At 38.8% G+C, this 19,404-nt stretch overlaps 1 protein-coding gene across 8 annotated transcripts in view; it reads left to right on the forward strand.

Moving 5' to 3' along the window:
* WDR33 (WD repeat domain 33) overlaps window positions 1-19,404 on the forward strand; it is a 108,654-nt gene that overhangs the window by 26,577 nt on the left and 62,673 nt on the right. Inside the window, exon 2 of one of the 8 annotated variants that reach the window (XM_027554686.1) lies at window positions 10,180-10,342. The exons of 6 other annotated variants lie outside the window; for them this stretch is intronic. The gene's annotated coding sequence lies outside the window, so the exon portion shown is untranslated. Of the gene's footprint in view, window positions 1-10,179; window positions 10,343-16,103; window positions 16,167-19,404 lie in introns of those variants that run through there. One more of the 8 variants, XM_027554696.1, reaches the window with a different exon arrangement.

Below are 19,404 nucleotides of genomic sequence, written 5' to 3' on the forward strand. Positions count from 1 at the left end.
TTAATTTTTGCTTTTGTTTCTTTTGCTGTGGGAGACTGATCTGAGAAAACATTATTATGATTTGTGTCAAAGAATGTTGTGCCTATGTTCTTTTCTAGGAGTTTAGTCTTCCTGATAAATTCAGAACAAGACAAGGATGCTCATTCTTACCACCTCTATTTAACATAGTGTTGGAAGTCCTAGCCATAGCAATCAGATAAGAAAAAGAAATAAAAGGTATCCAAATTGGAAGGGAGGAAGTGAAACTGTCAATATTTACAGATGACATGATACACTATATATACAGAATCCTAAAGTCTCTACATGAAAAACTGTATTGGAACTAATAAATTGTTTCAGCAAGGTAATGGGATTTAAGACTAATACACTGAAATCTGCTGAATGTCTGTACACTAATAATGAACTGTCAGGAAAAAAATCCTGTTTAAAGTTGCATCAGAAAACTTAAATACCTAGGAAAAGATATAAGGAAGGAGGTGAAAGACCTATACGCCAAAAACTATAAACCCTAAGGACAGAAATTGAAGATGATTCAAAGAATTGGAAAGATATTCTGTGCTCTTGAATTGAAAAATTAATATTGTTAAAATGGCCATACTACCTAAAGCAATCTACAGATTTAGTGTAATCCCTACCAAAACACTGATGATGTTTTCCACAGAACTAGAATAAATAAACCTAAAATTTATGGGACCACTAAAGACCCCAAATTGCCCAAGCCATCCTGAGGAAAAAGAACAAAGCTTGGAGGTGTAACCTTTCCAGACTTAAACCTATACTGTAGAGCTGCAATAGTCGGAACAGTATTCTACTGGAGCAAAAACACATACATAGATAGCTCTGTGGGACTTAATAGAGAGCCAAGAAATGAACCCATGCATCTGCAGTTACTTATCTACAACAAAGGAGGTAAGAATACACATTGGAGAAAAGCCAGTCTCTTCAAGTGGTGTTGGGAAAGCTGGACAGCTGTGTGTGAAACAATGAAATTAGAACATTCTCTCACATCGTATACACAAATAAACTCAAAATGTAAGCTCTAAATGTAAGGCATGACCCTGTAAAACTTAAAGGGAGCATAGTTTAAATTTCTTATCCCGAGTTATCTAATTCCCTTCCTGAGGTCATCACTCATAATATTTCTGGTGTATTTGTCTGTAAGTGATATAATCCTATAAAAACATGAGTGCACTTATAAAATAGCCGGCTTTCTTTATTTCTTTATTTGTTTTATCACAACCAAGTTTAGTTTTTTTTCTTTTTTAGATCCTGTAGAGCTTTCTGTTTCCTTCTAAGGTTTATTTCATCAGATGAAAGTGTAACTTGATCATTTTCATCAGTGAATTTGAAAATGGAATTAAGAATGGATCACTTTTTTAGTATTAGTTGTCTGCTGTGAGTACTATGTGAATACCTTAAATTCCTAATAATTTTTGCAGTTTATAAAATTTTTTTCTATGCTAGTTATTTGAACTCAAGTCTGTAAGGCAGTGGTGAGTTCTCAAAGAGAAGTCAGAACTACTAATGCTTCTCAGGTAGCACTAGTGGTAAAGAACCCCCCTGCCAATAGGTGTAAGAGATTCTGGTTCGATCCCTGGGTGGGAAAATCCCCTAGAGGGGAGGACATGGCACCCACTCCAGTACTCTTGCCTGGAAAATCCCACGGACAGAGGAGCCTGGCAGGCTGCAGCCCATGGGGATACAAAGAGTTGGACACGACTGAAGCGACTTAGCACACAAGATATTACTAGGCTTTTTTCCTATATTGACGTATGCAGTTCTGGTATAAAAGGCAGTAATGGATAAACATGCTGACTCCTTAACATGATTCAAGGCAGTGGCACCAACTGTGTTAGTAGTCATTTCATGTTTACTGTCTCCTTACACTGGTAGTTAAAGTGAAGAAAGCTCAAGGATGGCATTGGAAAGCAGTAAAAATAATTTATTCAAATGTTAATTGTTGAATGTTGGTTTTTAAATACTGTGTAGTGTACTGTGGACAGAATCGTGTCCCTGTGAAATTCGTATGTTGAAACAGTAACTCCCAGTGTAATGACATTTGGAGATGGGGCCTTTGGGAGATCGTTAGGTTTAGATGAAATCGTGAAGGTAGAGCCTTTGTAGTGGCATTAGTGTCTTTACAAGAAGAGACATCAGAGAACTTCCTGTCCCTTCTCTGCCCCATGAGGAAGCAGGAGGAAGGTGGCCACTGGCAAGCCAGAAAGGAACCCTCACTGAGACTTGGACGGTGTTCGTACCCTGGTTTCAGATTTTCAGCTCCATAACTGTGGGAAAATAAATTGTTGGTGTTTTAAGTCTTTCAGTCTGTGGTAGTTTGTTATGGCAGCCTGAGCAGACGATGTACACTGTGTAATGAAATGAGAAGTACGGATAAAGCAGTTTTTCCCACTTAGGAAAGTATGGCATTTCTCTTGATGGAAAATTATGTAATGATTATACTCAGTTTTTCCCATGGAACCCGTTTTTTACATGAAAGAATGACGGGCTGTTCATAGAGAAGTGTGGCAAGTATAGAGGGCAGGGGCCTAAATTAACCATCAGGAATGAAAGAAGGGCTATCACCACAGAGTTTACAGACATTAAATGACAATGAGGGAATACTAGGAAAACTCTGTGCCCTAAATTTGATAGCTTGAGTGAAAATGATCAATTTCAGTGACAACACAAACTACTAAAACCTACTCAAGAAGAAATAGATAAACTGAATAGTCCACATGTTTGAAAGAAACATATTTTTTTCTTAGTTAAAAATCCTTTCAAAAAAGGAAACTTGAGATTCAGATGGTTTTACAGGTGAAGTTTATGAAGCATTTACGGAGGATATAATACATTAGACTTTACTGGTGGTCCAGTGATTAAGACTGCTCTTCCACTGCAGAGGGCATGGGTTTAATCACTGGTTGGGGGACTAAGATCTGGCATGCCAGCAGCCAATTAAAAAAAAGAGAGAGAGAGGAAATGATACAGGTTTTATAGTCTTTTCCAGGAAATGTTAGAAGAAACGCTTTCCAACTCAGTATATAAGGCTTAATATAAAAACCAAATACAAGAAAGTAAAATATATCAGTACACCTTGTAAACACAGATGCAAAAGTCACAAAATATTAGTGATTCACATATAGTCAATTATAAAATAGTAAGTCATGACTAAATGGGATTTATTCTGGAAATGAAAGGCTGTTCAACATCTGAAAATCAGTTAGGGGTAATTTATCATATTAATAGGCTAGTCTTTGTAGAGGTTAGTCATTTGATACAGTTTTTCATACTTTCCTGCTAAAAATTCTTACAAACTGCATTCTGGCATGCCATGGAAGGAATGGGAGGGATTTTCTTTTATCATGAAATGTGTGCACGCTCAGTCGTGTCTGACTCTTTGCAACCCTATGGACTGTAGCCCACCAGGCTCCTCTGTCCATGGGATTTTCTAGGCAGGAATACTGGAGTGGGTTGCCATTTCCTTCTCCAGGGGATCATCCGGACCCAGGGATCAAACTCCTGTCTCTTGCATCTTGTGCATTGGTAGGTGGATTCTTTACCACTGGCGCCACCTAGGAAGCACCATTCACTCATGAACGGCAGCTGTAAAAGTTTATGACTAATGTCATATTTGGGCTTCCCTGGTGGCTCAGACAGTAAAGAATCTGCCTGCAGTGCAGGAGACCTGTGTTTGATCCCTGGGTCAGGAAGGTCCCTGGAGAAGGAAATGGCAGTCTACTCCAGTATTCTTGCCTGGAAAATCCTATGTACCAAGGAGCCAGGCAGGGCTACAATCCATGGAGTCATGAAGAGTCAAACACAACTGAGTGTCATAACACGATGTCGTATTGAATGGTACATACTTTAATGGTGAAAGACAGTGCTTTTGCTCTTAAAATTTAGAACAATGTAATAAGACAGGGAAAAAAAAGTACAGAGGACTTTCAGAACAGAAAGGAAGAAATAAAATTGCCTCTATTTGCAAATGACTTGATTGTCTATGCAGAAATCCCTAAGAAAACTGCAGGAAAGCTTCTAGAACTAGTGAGTTTAGCAAGATTTCAGCATATATAGACAATTTATACAATTAGTTGTATTTCTGTGTACCAGCAATGGAATTAGGTCAAAACTGGTTAACATTTAAGTAGCACCAAAAAAATAGATGTAAGTTTGGCAAAATGTGTACAGGATCTCTGAGCTGAAAAGTATAAAACACTGATGAAAGAAATTAAAGAAGGTCCAATTATAGAGAATTTACTTGTTTGTGGTTTTGAAGACTAAACATTAAGATGTAATTTCTCCTCAAATTGATCCACCAGATCAGAATCCCAGAAACATTTTTTGTAGATAAGAATGATAAGCTGCTTTTAGAAAATCATAGAATGGCAAAGAAACACAGATTGCTAAAAGGCTTTTGCTAAAGAACAATATCATTGGAGAATCTGATATGAAATTTAGCTGATTTCAAGGCGTTCTTTACAGTTAGAGTAATCAGGGTGTCAAGGTAGACCTCTGGAAAATGCAAAAGGCTGTTTAGTAGAAAAAAGAGTTTTTTGTAATTGGTTACAGAATAATCGAGAAATGTAAAACAGTAAAATTGACACGAGAGAAAACAGAAAAATCTTTGTAGCCTTGACTTAGATAGAAACTTCTTAGATATAATCAAAAGCACAAAATCAATTGATTTGATTTAGTTAACACGGAAACTTCTACTCTGAAAGAAACGGAGAGAATGAAAAGTGTTAGATTGACAGAAAATACTTGCAGATCATATATCTGATAAAGATTTTGTTTGTAGATTGTTGAAAGAACTTTCTAGAAACTCAGCAGTAAGAAAACAGCCCCAGGCCATTGAAGTCCAGTGATTATGGCTCCCTGCTCTCAGTGCCAAGGGCCTGGTTAAATCCCTGGTTGAGGAACTAAGATCCCACAGGCCATCAAGTGGGGCCAAAAAATAAAAGAAGGAAAGAAAACAGTCCACTTTAACAGTAGTAGGCAAGATTTGAACAAAAGCTCTGCTGAAAAGATTTGAGTGACAAGTAAGTACCTGAAAAGACTTCAACATCATTAGTCTCTAGGGAAATGCAAATTAAACCTCAGCAAGATGCTACTTCTTGGGACTTCCTTGGTGGCCCAGTGGTAAAGAATCTTCTTGACAATGCAGGAGATACATGGGTTTGATCCCTGATCCTGAAAGATCCCATATGCAGCAGAGCAACTAAGGCCAAGCAAGCACCACAACTCTTGAGCCTGTGCTCTGGAGCTTGGGAGCTGCAACTGCTGAAGTCCATGTACCCTAGACTCAATGCTCCACAACAAGAGAAGCCACTGCAGTGGGAAGCCTGCATGCCGTAGAGTAGCCCCTGCTCACCATAACTACAGAAAAGCTTGCATAGCAGTGAATACCCAGCACAACCAAAAGTAACCAAAATTATATACATAGTTTTATTTATATGCCTGCTTAGTTGCTAAGTCATGTTTGAGTCTTTGCACCCGCCATGGACTGTAGCCCACCAGGCTCCTTTGTCCGTGGGATTTTCCAGGCAAGACTGGAGTGGGATTTCAGTTCCTTCTCTAGGGGATCTTCCGACGAAGAGTGAAACCCACGTCTCCTGCGTTGGCAGGTGGTTTCTTTACCCCTGAACCACCTGAGAAGCCCGTGGGTGTGGGTGTGGATGGGGGTGGCTGTGGGTGGCTGTGGGTGTGTTTACCCCTGAACCACCTGAGAGGTGTGTGTGTCTTTTACTACTTCTCAACTATTAGAATGACTAAGAAGCAAGACAGCCTTGTCCTCCACTTAGCGGACTATATACCAAGTGTTGGTGAGGATGTAGGATAGGACTGAGCTACTGAGCACACAGCAGAGAGCAACTGAAACTTCTACATATTGCTGTTGGGAATGCAAAAATGGTACAACCACTTTGGGTAACAGTTTGTTTCCCATAAAATTAAACTTACATGACCCAGTAGTTTCAGTCCTAGATATTTACTCAAGAAAAATGAGAATTTATGTTCACACAGAAACTACTGTGAATGTTCATAGCAAAACAGTAACAGCTGGTGAGGATATGGAGCAACACAAAGTTGCATTCACTGCTGGTGGGAATGCAAAATGGTGCAGCCACTCTGGACAGTTAGTTGTTTTACAAAAGGAATTATACTCTTTATCAGTGGACCCAGTAATCACACTCCTTGGAGTTTAACCAAATGAGTTAAAAATAAGTGCATCGAAAAGACCTCCATATGAATATTTACAATAACTTTATTCATAATTGCCAAAACTTATGTAACCAAGTTGTACTTTATAGGTAAGTGGATAAATATGATCCATCCAGACAATGAAATGTTAGTGCTGAAAAGAAACGAGCTAACCTATTGTGGAAAAGACCTAGAGGGGTTTAAACACATATTTCCATGTGAAAAGCCAATCTGAATACATCTTTGAAAACGCATAGGATGTACAATACTGAGAATGAACCCTCATAGAAACTTCGGGCTTTGAGAGGCAATGATGCATTAATGTTGGTACACTGGTTTTAACTTTCACTCTGATGCTGAATGCTGTGGGGGAGGGGCACTGTGTGTGTGTGTGTGTGTGTGTGTGTGTGTGTGTGTGTGTGTGTGTGTGTGTGTAGGAATTCTGCGCTTTCTGCTAACTTGCTGTGGAGCTAAAAACTGCTTAAAAAAAGAAGTATATTTACCAGGAAGGTGAAAGGCTTAACATGCTGAGAACTGTAAAACTAATAAAGGAAATTGAAGATGACTCAGAGATATGAAAAGGTATCCCGTGCTCTTGGATTGGAAGAATTAATATTGTTAAAATCGCCATACTGCCTAAAGCAATCTGCAGATTTAATATGATCCCTGTCATATCACCCATTATGTTTTTCACAGAACTAGAACAAAGAATTCTAAACTTTACATGGAACCATAAAAGACCCAGGATTGCCAAAGCAATCATGAGGGAAAAGAACCAAGCAGGAGAAATCACCCTCCAGACTTCAGACAATACTGTGAAGCTATAGTAATCAAAACAGCATGGTGCTGGCACAAAAGCATATATGGATCAATAGAACAGAATAGAGAGCCCAGAAACACCCCCCCACACCTACAGTCAGTTAATTTTTGACAAAGGAGGCAAGAATATACAATGGGGATGAGATAGTCTTTTCAGCAAATGGTGTTGGGAAGGTTGGACAGCTTCATGTAAATAAAGTTAGAACATATCCTCACATCACACACAATAATTTAAAATGGCTTAAAACTACATATAAGAGACTATACTATGAAACTCCTAGAAGAGAACATAGGCAAAACATTCATTGATGTAAATTGTACCAATATTTTCTTAGGTCAGTCACCCAAGGCAATAGAAATAAAAGCAAAAATTAACAAATGTGACCTATTCAAACTTACAGGTTTTTACATAGCAAAGAAAACCATAAACAAAAAGAAAAGACAGCCTAGGAAATGGAAGGAAATATTTATAAATGATGTGACCAACAAGGGATTAATTTGTAAAATAAAGTTATATTAAAAAACCCTATCAAAAAAATGGGCAGATCTAAATAGACGTTTCTTTGAAGAAAACATAGATGACCAATAAGATGTGAAAAGATGCTCAGCATTGCTAATTATTAGAGAAATGTAAATCAAAACCACAATGAGGTATCACCTCACACTGGTCAGAATGGCCTTCATTAAAAAATCTACTCAGAATTCTCCAACCCAGGCTTCAACAGTACATGAACTGTGAACTTCCAGGTGTTCAAGCTGGATTTAGAAAAGGCAGAAGAACCAGAGATCAAATTGCCATCATCCATGGATCATTGAAAAAGCAAGAGAGTTTCATAAAAACATCTGCTTCATTGACTACGCCAAAGCCTTTGACTGTGGGGATCACAACAAACTGTGGAAGATTCTTCAAGAGATGGGAATACCAGACCTCCTGACCTGCCTCCTGAGAAATCTGTATGCAGGTCAAGAAGCAGCAGTTAGAACTGAACATGGAAGAACAGACTGGTTCCAAATCGGGAAAGGAGTACGTCAAGGCTGTGTATTGTCATCCTGCTTATTTAACTTCTGTGCAGAGTACATCATGAGAAATGCTGGGCTGGAGGCAGCACACGCTGGAATCAAGCTTGCCAGGAGAAATATCAATAGCTTCCGATATGCAGATGACACCACCCTTATGGCAGAAAGCGAAGAACTAAAGAGCCTCTTGATGAAAGTGAAAGAGGAGAGTGAAAAAGTTGGCTTAAAGCTCAACATTCAGGGCATCTGGTCCCATCACTTGATGGCAAATAGATGGGGGAAACAGTGGCTGACTTTACTTTTGGGGGCTCCAAAATCACTGCAGATGGTTACTGCAGCTATGAAATTAAAAGACACTTGCTCCTTGGAAGGAAAGTTATGACCAACCTAGACAGCTTATTAAAAAGCAGAGACATTACTTTGCAAACAAAGGTCCATCTAGTCAAAGCTATGGTTTTTCCAGTAGTCATTGGATGTGAAAGTTGGACTCTAAAGAAAGCTGAGCACCAAAGAATTGATGCTTTTGAACTATGTTGTTGGAGAAGACTCCTGAGAGTCCCTTGGACAGCAAGGAGATCCAACCAGTCCATCCTAAAGAAGATCAGTCCTGAATATTCATTGGATGGACCGATGCTGAAGCTGATACTCCAATACTTTGGCCACCTGATGTGAAGAACTGACTCATTTGAAAAGACCCTGATGCTGGGCAAGATTGAAGGTGGGAGGAGAAGGGGACAACAGAGGATGAGGTGGTTGGATGGCATCACCAACTCAATGGACATGAATTTGAGTAAACTCCAGGAGTTGATCATGGACAGGGAAGCCTGGCGTGCTGCAGTCCATAGGGTCGCAAAGAGTCGGACACAACTGAGTGACTGAACTGAACAAATTTAAAAATGCTAGAGAGGGTGTGGGGAAAAGGGAACCCTCCTACACTGTTGGTGGGAATATAAACTAGTGCAGCTACTATGGGAAAATAGTATGGAGCTTCCTCAAAAAGCTAAAAATAGAGTTGCCATAGATCCAGCAATTCCACTCCTGGGCATATTATCTGGATAAAATGATAATTCAAAAAGTACCTGCACCCCCCTATGTTCATACATTACAGTAATCAAGACATGGAAACAACCTAAATGTCCATAGTCAGATGAATGCATAAAGAAGATTTGTTTGTATAGAGTGGAATGCTATTTATTCATAAAAAGGAATGTTGTTTGCAGCAATATGGATGGATCTAGAGATTATCATACCAAGTGAAGTTCAGTCAGAAGGAAAAAGACAAATACCATATGATATCTTCTGTGGAATCTAAATTATGACTCAACTTATCTATGAAACACTCACAGGCAGAGAGTACAGACGTGGCGGTTGCCGAGGGAGAGGGAGGGATGGAATGGGAATGTGGGGTTAGCAGATACAGACTATCGTATATAGACTGTATAAACAAGTTCCTGCTATATCACACAGTGAACTATATTCAATGTCTTGTGATAAGCTATAATGGAAAAGAATATTAAAAAGCATGTATATATGGGTATGTATAACTGAATCACTTTGCTGTATAGCAGAAATTAGCACAACATTGTAAATCAACTATAACTTTAAAAGGTGTATAGAGTATTAAATTTAAATGGAAAGGGTGACGAGCTATGGCATTCAGACTTCTTGAGTATGTGTTAAATATTTTTCTTGACAGTAAATGTAAGTAGACTGTTGCTTCAAGGAAAACAACTGTTAGTATTTGTTGCCAGTGATAAAAATTTAGTTTTCAAGCAAGAATTACAGTTTCGGAAAACTTGTGTCTATGAGGTTGACTTTCCCAGTAGTTAGTAGTTTTTATGATGAGGTCAGTGGTGATTTTAATAAAAATTACATATGTTTATAAGAAGTGTGACAGATGAAATACCTAATTTTGTGGAACCATTGCTTTCCAAGTGATCAGTACATCATGTTGTAAAATCACCCATGGTTTAAAGTTTCAAAGTGCAAAATAAACCAGTGTATTTTAACATAATAGTACAAAAAGCTTATTGATGTTGCACTACAGTTAATATTTAATAAACTATCACATCAAGTTTTGTTGGAATATCAAAAAGTACCTATAGTTTTCTTCCTGTTTCCTAATATATATTTCTGTGTGCCCAGACATTTTTCCTGTATTTTAAGTAACGTACTGTAACAGATTGAATACAGAAGCTGACAAGAGGACTTCTGTGGTGGTACGCTGGATGAGAGCCCACATGCCAGTTCAGGGGACACAGGTTTGCCTCCTGGCCCCGGGAATGTTCTGCACGCCACGAAGCAACGAGTAAGCTCGTGCGCCACAACCACAGACCCCATGCCCTAGAGCCTACACACCGCAGCTAGAGAAAGCCCTCCAAAAGCCCTCACAAAACCCAGTGCAGCCAAAAATAAAATAAAGAATTTTTTTTGAAAAGGTCCAACTTAAAAAAAAAAAAGACATGAGATTTCGCCTGTTTCAGTTAAGCTAGACATTAAAGAAATTTGCAGAAATGTAAAACACAATGTGATTCTCACTGGTTGTTTTTGGTGAAGGGAAAATAGTTATTATGAGCTTATCTTTGTTCTAAAATAGGTTAAATACTTTGAATTTTTCTAATTTTAAAATTTTAATTTCTTTAATTTCTAATATGGTAAGTATCTATAGCTATAAATACCACAATAAACAAAAATTGGGTGGAAAGGAAGCCTCAATTTTTAAGAGTAAATGAGCCCTGAAATAAGAATTTGCTACTGTAAAGAAACTCTTTGAGAGAATTCTGTGGCTGTCTGTTGGTTAGTATTTGGCATTTTCACTGCTGTGACCTGGATTTGATCTTGTTGGGAAACGAAGATCTCACAAGATGCTGAGTATGGCTTTTTAAAAAAAAGAGCAAGCAGCTGTTTTATAACTAGGCTATCCAAGTTATTTTGTTCTGTGGTTCCCAAACTTTGCCACACTAAAGTATCACCTAGAAGTTTTTAAAACTCTCAGCTGCCCAGTTCATATCCCATACTATGAAATCTGAATGACGTTGAGAGCCGTAAAGTCTAACCTTAGGAACTGCTGACTTCAGCTCATCCTTGAATGTTTGAATTCTTTGTCTTTAATTTAATTTGGGAGGTCACTTTATGGTTACCTTAGCTGAGGCATAGCTTTTGTTTACTTGTGCAAAGATGATTCACTAATCCAGTGAGAATTTGTTTAGTTTTTATTGATTTAAACAGTTAATAAATTAATGTATAATTCAGTTTTAAAAACTGTAATAACGGGAAAACCCTCTTTCTATGGTAATGACAAGCGGGGGGCGGGGGAAACACACCCAATAACCACTGACTTTATTTCCATTGAAAACAGTTGATGGTACAGGTTCCTTATCCCAGAATCACACTTTTGAAATACTAAGTTGTACTGTCTAATTAAGTAGACAGATTTGTGGTCATATGCATTACAGTTATTTTTAATATTTCTGTGCCTTTAAAATGGCACAGAAAACTGAATGTAAAAGCCCAAATACAGTATCAGGAAACATTCATTAAGCTGATCCAGTTCAATATCCACTAAAATGTCTCAGTTACCTTGTACCTAGGTACACAACCAAAGCTGCTTACCCCAAGTAAGTACAAAAAATGGTGTAGTTAAATCTGAGGCTGAAAGCAATGAAAGTCGGAAAACTCCTGCACTGAGGATTAACTGAAATTGATTTTTAATGTCATATTTAGTTATCAACAAGATACAGTCACGTGAAGTTTTTTTTTCTAATGGAGAGTTGATTTTATTTTTTTTCCCATTTTTAAATGTAAATATATTTTTAAAATGTTAACAGTGTTCTGTTGGTTTCTGCCATATGATGACGCAAATCAGCCATAATTGTACATACCTCTCCTCCTTCCCTAGCTTCCCTTCCTTCCCTTCATCCTATCCCTACAGGTCATCACAGAGCGCCAGACTGGGCTCTGTGCTACACAGCACGTTCTCATCAGCCATCCATTACACATCCATTACAGCTAATAGTGTGTATATGTTGATGTTACTTTCTCTTTTTGTCCCACTCTGTCCCTTCCCTACCGTGTCCACAAGTCCAGAATCATGTGAACTTTTATAAACTACTTACTTAAACAGTTTCCTTCCTGTTTGTTTTTCTGTGGAATGGTCTCAGTATAATGTCTCCTGACTTGTTCAGGATTCATATTTATCAGTGATTGGACATCCAAGAGAGAATACAATGTTCATTTTGTTATTGGTCTTTTTTTTTTTTTTAACCACTCAGCGTAGAAAACTCCCAAGTTTTGTGACAGTTCAGTTCAGTTTAGTCGCTCAGTTTAGTTGCTCAGTCGTGTCCAACTCTCTGCGACCCCATGGACTGCAGCACGCCAGGCTTCCCTGTCTATCACCAACTCCGGGAGTTTACTCAAACTCATGCCTATTGAGTCAGTGATGCCATCCAACCATCTCATCCTCTTGTTGTCCCCTTCTTCTCCCGCCTTCAATCTTTCCCAGCATCAGGGTCTTTTCAGATGAGTCAGTTTTTCTCATCAGGTGGCCAGAGTATTGGAGTTTCAGCTTCAGCATTGGTCCTTCCAATGAATATTCAGGACTGATCTTCTTTAGGATGGACTGGTTGGATCTCCTTGCTGTCCAAGGGACTCTCAGGAGTCTTCTCCAACACCACGATTCAAAAGCATCAATTCTTCAGTGCTCAGCTTTCTTTATAGTCCAGCTCTCACATCCATACATGACTACTGGAAAAACCATAGCTTTGACTAGATGGACCTTTGTTTGCAAAGTAATATTTCTGCTTTTTAATAAGCTGTCTAGGTTGGTCATAACTTTTCTTCCAAGAAGCAAGCGTCTTTTAATTTCATGGCTGCAGTCACCATGTGCAGTGATTTTGGAGCCCCCAAAAGTAAAGTCAGCCACTGTTTGCCCCATCTATTTGCCATCAAGTGATGGGACCAGATGCCATGATCTTTGTTTTCTGAATGTTGAGCTTTAAGCCAACTTTTTCACTCTCCTCTTTCACTTTCATCAAGAGGCTCTTTAGTTCTTCGCTTTCTGCCATAAGGGTGGTGTCATCTGCATATCGGAAGCTATTGATATTTCTCCTGGCAAGCTTGATTCCAGCGTGTGCTGCCTCCAGCCCAGCATTTCTCATGATGTACTCTGCACAGAAGTTAAATAAGCAGGATGACAATACACAGCCTTGACGTACTCCTTTCCCGATTTGGAACCAGTCTGTTCTTCCATGTCCCGTTCTAACTGTTGCTTGTTGACCTGCATACAGATTTCTCAGGAGGCAGGTCAGGTGGTCTGGTATTCATTCCCATCTCTTGAAGAATTTTCCACAGTTTATTGTGATCCCCACAGTCAAAGGCTTTGGCATAGTTAATGAAGCAGATGTTTTTCTGAAACTCTTGCTTTTTCAATGATACAATGGATGTTGGCAATTTGATCTCTGATTCTTTTGCCTTTTCTAAATCCAGCTTGGACGTCTGGAAGTTCTTGGTTCACATACTGTTGAAGCCTGGCTTGGGGAATTTTGAGCACACTTTGCTAGCGTTTGAAATGAGTGCGGGTATGTGATAGTTTGAGCCTTCTTTGGCATTGCCTTTCTTTGGGGATGGAATGGCGGCTAGTCCTGTGTCTACTGCTGAGTTTTCCAAATTTGCTGGCATATCGAGTGCAGCACTTTCACAGCATCATCTTTCAGGATTTGAAATAGCTCAACTGGCATTCCATCACCTTGAGCGTTGTTCATAGTGATGCTTCCTAAGGCCCACTTGACCATCCATGTTGCTGCAAATGGCATTATTTCATTCTTTATAATGGCTGAGTAATACTCCATTGTCTACGTTTTCTATATGCCACATTTTCTTTATCCATTTCTCTGTTGGTGGACATTTAGGTTGCTACCACGTCTTGGCTATTGTAAACAGTGCTGTAATGAACATTGGGGTGCATATATCCTTTCAGATCATGTTTTTGTTTATACAGTTTTTATTTTTACATTTTTTATAGTTTTTATTACTTTAATCAGACAGTCTCAGTGAAATGAGTTATTGTTTCACACAATTCAGCATGAAACTTGTAGTGACTTCTTTAAGAAAAATATTTGTTTAGAGACTTGCTTGGCAGTCCAGTGGTTGAGACTTTGCCTTCCAGTGAAAGGGGCATGGTTCAATCACTGGTCAGGGAACTATGATCCTACATGCTGTGCAGTGTGGCCAAAAAAAGAGCATTTGTTTGTTTTCCCTATCTTCATTTGTAATCTTGGTAATATCAGATGACTAAGATTATAAAAGAGGTTATTTTGTAATAGTTGGGACAAGAAGCAGAATTAGAATGCTTGTATGGATTTGCATGCTCAAGCATCTGAGAACTAAGTCTGGGTATTCCAGTTTGTTCACAGACTAATCAGTACATTGGCTAAAGGAATAATATATTTCATACAAAATAGTATCTTTGAGCAAAAAGTATCTTTGGAGTTACTTACATTAAACTGTTGTCCAGGTTGAGAAAACAGATGGAGAGAAGTTGCATGACTTGCCTAATTTTGGAGAAAGCTGCTTGCTTTTGTGGATTCAGGAGTCTTTGTATTTGCCAAAAATAGGCGTGGGGACCAGACACCACAAAGTACGAAATCGGTTCTGTGAACTCAGAAGTGATACTCGTTGAGTCAGAACAATACGTTGTACCTGATGTAAGGTACAATAAAAAGTAGGCACTTGGTAAAATTGTGCCGGTTCCTTGCAATGTTGAAGGTTAGTGTGTATGAGAAAGACAATGAATTCAGTGTTTCAGGTGGAGTTTTTTTTTCCTTAGCAGTTTGGTTCTGTTGTTGGTATGTATTTAATAATCATACACAAATTTCTTGTTCTCATTCTACCTCAGTTTCTGTCTTGCCTACAGCCTCCTTCCCCCTACCCCAAGCTCCACCCCAGATATGAGATAAATACACTTTGGGGATGACCCTGACTACTAGTTTAAATTTGTCGTTTCTGTTAGTGTAGCTCAAAAGTGAATACTGCAATGAGTAGAAATTACAGTAATTATTTTTATGAAAAGTACAGCTCTTCTTTTTTTGTATTTGGTTATTTATAGGGTTTCTTAAATTACAGTCTACTGAGTGAAGCTTGGAAAGAATAATTTCAGTGATTTGATTGATGGTTCTTTCTATCTAGGCCACTCAGTTTTAACCTCATATATCAAGTTTTCTGCTGTTGAAATCAAAGAGACCTATTATATCATTATTGTAGACATCTTTTGGCAACCCATGTTGAAGGAGGATCAGGAGGTCTAGGTGCTTTGCTTTGCCTCTGTGTTAATCTGCTTGGGTTGCCAGGACAAAGTGCCATAGACAAGGTGGCTTAAACAGCAAACAATTTTCGCACAGTTTTGCAAATTAGAAGTCTAAGAGATGGTATGGGGAGGGAGGAGGGAGGAGGGTTCAGGATTGGGAACACATGTATACCTGTGGCGGATTCATTTTTATATTTGGCAAAACTAATACAATATTTTAAAGTTTAAAAATAAAATAATTACGAATAAGGAAAAAAATGTAAAAAAAAAAAAAGTGAATTTAGAACTCCCCCCCCAAAAAATAAAAATAAAAACAGAAAAAAAAAAAAAAAAAAGATGTGAGCAGGGGATTAGTTTCTTCTGAGACCTCTCTTCCTGGCTTGTAGATGGCTGTTGTCTTCCCTTGTTTTCACATGGCTCTCCTTCTGTGCATGTCTGTGTCATAATCTCTTCTGATTAGGGTACTAGTCATAAGGGTCAGAGCTTTATCTCCACATACAGTCATATTCTGAGGTATTGGAGGTTAGGACTTCACATGGGAATTTGTGAAGGTAGCAGCTACTAAATGGCTTTGCTTTTGACTTTGGACAAGTTATAGCGGTTTGCACGAAGTGATGCTGACATGTGTTAAGACATTTATGAAGATTGATTACTGTATTGTCAGGAGGTTTGTTTATGTTTTATTTTAGGGCTGGATTTTGATTTGGAATATACTTTTTTTTTCCTCTTTTTCTTCATGCTGGACCTTTCTTTCTAAAATACAAGTGGTACTTGACCATCCACGGAAAAGTGAAAGGCCTTTTTTTTCTGAACAAGTTTTATCAACAGATCAGTAAGTGGAAATATATTTTCTCCCACCCTCTGTAAAGTCTTTTTGAAAGCTCTATATCTATTTGTCCATGGATTGGACACGACTGAGTGACTGAGCTGAACTGTGTTTAGTTTAGTCTTGTTTTTGACATACTTCGTGGCATGTGGGGTCTTAGTTCCCCAACAAAGTATGAAACCTGGGCGCCCTGAATTGGAAGCATGGATCTTAACCACTGGACTGCCAGGAAGTACCTGGCAGTGATGTCTTAAATGAAAGAGTAATTTTATTTTCTAGCTTTAACAAGTGAATTATTTAAAAGTGTTAGTAACAACATATTGATTGGTTTGCATTTGACTTCAGCATTGACTTCAAATATTTTCTCGTATTTGTACAGTAGATCCTAGGTTTGGCTCTTGATTAATGCTTTATATTCGTGTACCCATCACCCAACTTTAATAGCGTCAGCTTCCTGTAAATGTCTCATCTGTGGTGGTGGGTTAGTCACTAAGTCCCGTCTGACTCCTGTGACTCTATGGTCTGTAGCCTGCCAGTGTTTCCTTTACTCCATATGAAATTTTTTTCCAGTGGACTAAACCCCTATATTTTAAGTGAGGTAGAAGTCGTATAACATAAAACTCACTGTCTAACCATTTCAGTGTCTAATTCAGTACTACTCAGTGCATTCTCTGTTGTGCAGCTGCCACCTCTTCCTAGTTCCAGATACTTCCACCATCATCAGAGGAAGCTCCATCCCCATTCTCCCTTTGCCTGCCAACCACTAGTGCGCTTCTGCCACTGTGTATTGGCCTGTTCTGGATTTGAGTGCACGTGAAGGCGTATATTACGTGACCTTTTATCTTTGGCTTCTTTTGTTTACGTAGTGGTTTTGAGAGTCATCATGTAGCATATGTCAGCACTTCATTCCCTTGGTTTTTTGGCTGAATAATTAAGCCTCTTTTGATATGTATAAAAATCTTTATTCTCATTTGATATCAATAATAGAAACTAGAATATTAGGATAATTTTATTTTAATAAAATTAGAAATTTGATGATTATAAAGTGAAAAAATAGTAATTTAAAAGTATACTTACCAAAGCTGCATTCTTTTAGAATTATTGACAGAGGCATCGAAATTAAAGCCTTTATTTGAAGTCTGGATGCTGAAACTTAATTGGACTCATGAGATAGCTGAATAAACAGATTCCCTCACCAGCTTTATTGAGGCAGTTGTAGTCTGTTTAATTCATACGTGCACAGCTTGAAAAGAGAGACAGAATGTTTCTCATTGCACTGGTGTTGTTTTTAGTTGCTAAGTTGTGTCCGACTCTCTGTGACCCCATGTGTTATAGCGTGCCAGGCTCCTCTGTCTTTGGGATTTCTCAGGTAAGAATACTGGAGTGGGTTCCCATTTCCTTCTCCAGGGGATCTTCCCAATCCAGGGAATCCAACCCGCATCTCTTGCATTTAGAGGCGAATTCTTTACCATTGAGCCACCAGGGAAGCCCTGTCTCATCTCATTACAAATTAACATTTGTTAGGGTCTTCCGTAATTGTTCTAGAGTAGTGGAAATAATACTACATTCATGTCTTATTGTTTTGCTATGAACAAAGCTAGTGGAGATGCTGGAATTCCAGCTGAGCTGTTTAATTAAAATCCTCAAAGGTTATGCTGTTAAAGTGCTGTACTCAATATGCCAGCAAATTTGGAAAACTCAGCAGTGGCCACAGAACTGGAAAAGATGAGTTCGCATTTCAGTGCCAAAGAATGTTCAGACAACCATACAGTTGCACTCATTTCACATACTAGCAAGGTAATGCTCAAAATCCTTCAAGCTAGGCCTTAGCAGTACGTGAACCAAGAACTTCAAGGTGTGCAAACTGGGTTTAGAAAAGGCAGAGGAGCCAGAGTTCAAATTGCCTACATTCGTTGGATCATAGAGAAAGCAGGGGAATTCCAGAAAAATATCGACTTCTGCTTCATTAACCACACTAAAGCCTTTGACTTTGTGGAACACAAAAAACTATGGAAAATTCTCAAATAAATTGGAATACCGGACCACCATACCTATCTCCTGAGAAACCTATATGCCAGTCAAGAAGCAGCAGTTAAAACTGGACGTGGAACAATGAACTGGTTCAAAACTGGAAAGGAGTATGTGAAGGCTGTGTATTGTCACCCTGTTTATTTAATTTCTCTGCAGAGTACATCATGCAAAATGCCAGGCTGGATGAATTACAAGCTGAAATCAAGATTGCCAGGAGAAATATCAACAGCCTCAGATTTAGAGTGGTATTATCTGCATATCTGAGACTGTTGATATTTCTCCCTGCAACTCTAATGGCAGAAAATGAAGAGGAACTGAAGAGCCTCTTGATGAGGGTGAAAGACGAAAGAAAGAATGCAGGTTTAAAACTCAGCATTCAAAAAACTAAGATCGTGGCATCCAATCCCATCACTTCATGGCAGATAGAAGGGGGAAAGTGGAAGATTTTATTTTCTTGGGCTTGAAAAATCACTGTGGATGATGACTGCCTCAGTTAAATTAAAAGACGTTTGCTCTTTAGAAGGAAAGCTATGACAAACCTAGACAGCAAATTAAAAAGCAAAGGAATCACTCTGCTGACAAAAGTGTATATAGTCAAAGCTATAGTTTTTCCAGTAGTCATGTATGGATATGAGAGTTGGACCATAAAGAAGGCTGAGTGCTGAAGAATTGATGCTCTTGAACTGTGGAGCTGGAGAAGACTCTTGAGAGTCCTTTGGACTGACTGCAAGGAGATCTAACCGGTCAACCCTAAAAGAAATCAACCCTGATATTCTTTGGAAAGACTGATGCTGAAGCTCCAAAACTTCAAGAGCCAGCTCACTGGAAATGACCCTGATGCTGGGAAAGACTGAGGGCCGGAAGAGAAGGGGCAACAGAGGATAATCGGGTTGGATGGCATCACTGACTCAATGGACGAGTTTGAGCAAACTCTGGAATGTAGTGAAGGATAAGGAAGCCTCATGTGCTGCAGTCCATGGAGTTGAAAAGAGTTGGACATGACTTAGCAACTGAACAACACCAACCACAACAACATGTTTTATTTCTCAAATTAAAAAAAAATTAATTTCAAAAGTTTGTCTGTGCTGGGTCTTCATTTCGACACGTGGGCATATCTGGTTCCTGCACATGGGCTTGGTTGCCCCAAGACATGTGGGATCTTAGTTCCCCCACCAGGGAGTAAACCCAAGTCCCTTGCATTACTGGACCTCCA

Source organism: Bos indicus x Bos taurus, chromosome 2 (assembly GCF_003369695.1).
Source record: "Bos indicus x Bos taurus breed Angus x Brahman F1 hybrid chromosome 2, Bos_hybrid_MaternalHap_v2.0, whole genome shotgun sequence".
Classification (NCBI taxonomy): domain Eukaryota; kingdom Metazoa; phylum Chordata; class Mammalia; order Artiodactyla; family Bovidae; genus Bos; species Bos indicus x Bos taurus.